Source organism: Muntiacus reevesi, chromosome 1 (genome assembly GCF_963930625.1).
Source record: "Muntiacus reevesi chromosome 1, mMunRee1.1, whole genome shotgun sequence".
Taxonomy (NCBI): domain Eukaryota; kingdom Metazoa; phylum Chordata; class Mammalia; order Artiodactyla; family Cervidae; genus Muntiacus; species Muntiacus reevesi.
Window position 1 is genome coordinate 30,648,345 of NC_089249.1, and position 3,279 is coordinate 30,651,623.

General features: G+C 41.0%; 1 non-coding gene across 1 annotated transcript; it reads right to left on the minus strand.

The window, feature by feature from the left end:
• Window positions 1-2,396: 2,396 nt before the first annotated feature.
• Window positions 2,397-2,560, minus strand: LOC136156507 (U1 spliceosomal RNA). Its single transcript, XR_010661048.1, has one exon. It is a non-coding gene; the product is annotated as a U1 spliceosomal RNA (small nuclear RNA).
• Between the last annotated feature and the right edge of the window lie 719 nt (window positions 2,561-3,279).

Sequence of the window (3,279 nt, forward strand, 5' to 3'; positions counted from 1 at the left end):
TAGCAGAAGAACAATATATTTCTTGGAAAGGGAGCATAATGTACAGCATCTAATATCAGAGAGTCATATCTAAATTTGCCTGCTCACAAATGATTTTTTTTTTTAACTAAGAAAAAAAGGGGAAAAAAAAGAAAGAAAAGGAGTGCTTTTATCAAGGTTCCTTGCAGTGCATAAAAGGGCATTTAGTTGGGAAATATCGATGACTTAAATAATGGGCTTTTACACATTTAGTTCCCTATCTATCTACATGATAGAACCTCAGTTTGATACCTGTGAGTAGAGGACTTTCTGAGTCAATGCAGCCAGATCTACTGACAGCCATTCTGGAAGATTCTGCCCTTCCGGGATAACATACTTGGGAAATGGGTCTGCCAGTATATTCATCAAAGGTTAAGCATAACACAAATGAGACCTCCAAATTCAAGAGCAACCTTTGGCTAAAAACTGAACTTCTATATTCTTAAAAATAATTCCCATTGTTCTATATGCCTTAATTGCTATAGGTTTAAATAGCAATGCTCAAAAGAATTACAGAGAGTCTTTAGAACCCAGTTGCAAAGAAAAACAAAACTTTAAATGCAAACATTGATAGCAATATTCAAACCAAGTAGTATTAATAAATACAAGATTTTTCCCAGTAATAAAGTTTCTGTATATTGGTATTCCGCATAATGTTAACATTTCTCCTATTAAACTGGTTTTAAAGTGATTCTATATTTAGAAAAATAAATGCCATCTTAAAATGAAAAAAATAATTCCTATTGATACGATAACTTGCATGAGAAGTTAATGAGTGATATATGACCATCACAAGGCTATCCCTGATCTTTTTTGCTTTTTTCCTCAGCCAAGGAGAGGATGAGGCTAAGTTGTGAAGGTGACAAGTTGAGTGAATTTTTCAAAGAGTTTCAAGAATCAATTACTATACAAACTCCTTGTTGACTTTCCTCCCATTCCCAGCTGTTGTTTATTATTTCTCAAAAATACAGAATCATCCAGGCATGCTATTTGCTAGTGGAGAGGGCACACAGATTTACTTCAGTTCTCCTTATTCTCCTTCCAGAGTCTACTAGAATCTTCTCAGATCTTGAATAGGAGGGCACATCCTTGTGCACAGGGCCTTTTGAGATTAAAAAAAAAAAAGCATCTAACAGAAATGCACAGCTGTAGCTCTTATGGACAGGAATAAATCTCCTATTTCCACAGACTAACAATATAGGCTGCGTCACCTTGGTGGCTCAGATGGTCAAGAATTTGACTGCAATGCAGGAGATCCACATTCAGTCCCTGGGTTAGGAAGATCCCCTGGAGAAGGAAATAGCAACCCATTTCAGTATTCTTGCCTGGGAAATCCCATGGACAGAGGAGTCTTGTGGGCTATAGTCCATGGTGTTGCAAAGAGTCAGACAGGACTGAGCCACTAACATACACACACACACACACACACACACACACGTACATAGTATATGAGGGAAAGGTTTCTTTCTGGGTAACATGGAGCATTTGTCATCATTTTTTTCTGCCAAAAGAGTGCAGAGTAAATTTAGAACCCACAGATGCATTGTTTTCAGGACACTCCTGTCTCTGACAATTTCATTTCCCAGAACGCAAGGCCCACTCTGCCCTCTCTCCCCTTCCTGGCTTGAGCTGCAATTCTGACAGTCATAGACTTCAAGCAAATGTGGGGAGAGGACAGGAGCCTCTTCATGAATCAGTTCCAGGACATAGCAGAGGGGAGGTTGCCTCACTTTCAAGGTCTGTTTTAGGGTGGGGTTGAGTGAGTAGAGGTCTGAGTGATGCTTCTTATCACCTTTCGTTTTGGTTCAGCACCTTCAGAAGGCATCTTGATTAATGGTAATTTCATACAGAATTTCATTAGTTGTTGTGGTTGTTCAGCTGCTAAGTCATACCTGACTCTTTGCGACCCCGTGGATTGCAGCATGTCAGGTTCCTCTGTCCTCCATTACCTCCCAGAGTTTGCTCACATTCATGGCCACTGAGTCGGTGGTGCTCGTTAATGATCTCATCCTCTGCTGTCCCCTTCTCCCTTTGCCTTCAACCTTGCCCAGCATCAGGGTCTTTTCCAATGAGTCGGCTCTTCGAATCTGGTAACTGAAATACTGGAGTTTCAGCTTCAGCACCAGGACTTCTAATGAATATTCATGGTTGATTTCCTTTAAGATTGACTGATTTGATCTCCTTGCAGTCCAAGGGACTCTCAAGAGTCTTTTCCAGAACCATAATGTGAAATCATCAGTTCTTCAGTCCTCAGCCTTCTTTATGGTCCAACTATTTGTACATTTGTACATGACTGCTAGAAAAAAAATCATAGTTTTGACTATATGGACATTTGTCAGCAAAAAGATGTCTCTGCTTTTTCTTTTTTTTTTTTCTGCCAGGGGAAAGCGCGAACGCAGTCCCCCACTACCACAAATTATGCAGTCGAGTTTCCCACATTTGGGGAAATCGCAGGGGTCAGCACATCCGGAGTGCAATGGATAAGCCTCGCCCTGGGAAAACCACCTTCGTGATCATGGTATCTCCCCTGCCAGGTAAGTATGTCTCTGCTTTTTCATATGCAGTCTAGGTTTGTCATAGCTTTCCTTCCAAGGAGCAAGCATATTTTAATTTCATGACTGCAGTCACCATCATTAACTATTAGTCATTTGTTAATTCAGCACATATTGTTGACCTACTATGTTTCTCACCCAGTAGATGACTACTAGATTAGTCTCTCTACCTAAAAATGAATATTCATGCTATGTACTAAGGCAGATATCCAGTTCATCTAAAATCCATGAATGGATAACTGTTCTCCATGTGTTGCTCAAAATACAGACTCCCAATGAACTACCAAGTTAAGCAAACTCTGTGGAATGATGCTCAAAGCCATATTTGATTCCAAACTACTTGTACAAGTTTTTGCCCACATTTTCCTCTTTTTTTTATCCTTCTGGGAATCAAATTAGGCCCGACTTTCTGAGCAGAATCCTTTGCCTTGGACATTTGTTTGTTTTCCTCCTACCTGTGCCCCCTATGTTGGGCTTCCAGATACCACTAGTGGTAAAGAACCAGCCTGGCAATGCAGGAGACATAAGAGACAGGGGTTTGATCCCTGGGTTGGGAAGATTCCCCTGGAGGAGGAAAAGGCACCCCACTCCAGTATTCTTGCCTGGAGAATCCCATGAACAGAGGAGCCTGGCGGGCTGTAGTCCACAGGGTCACAGAGAGTCAGACATAACTGAAGCAGCTGAGCATGCACACACTCACTCCCTATGT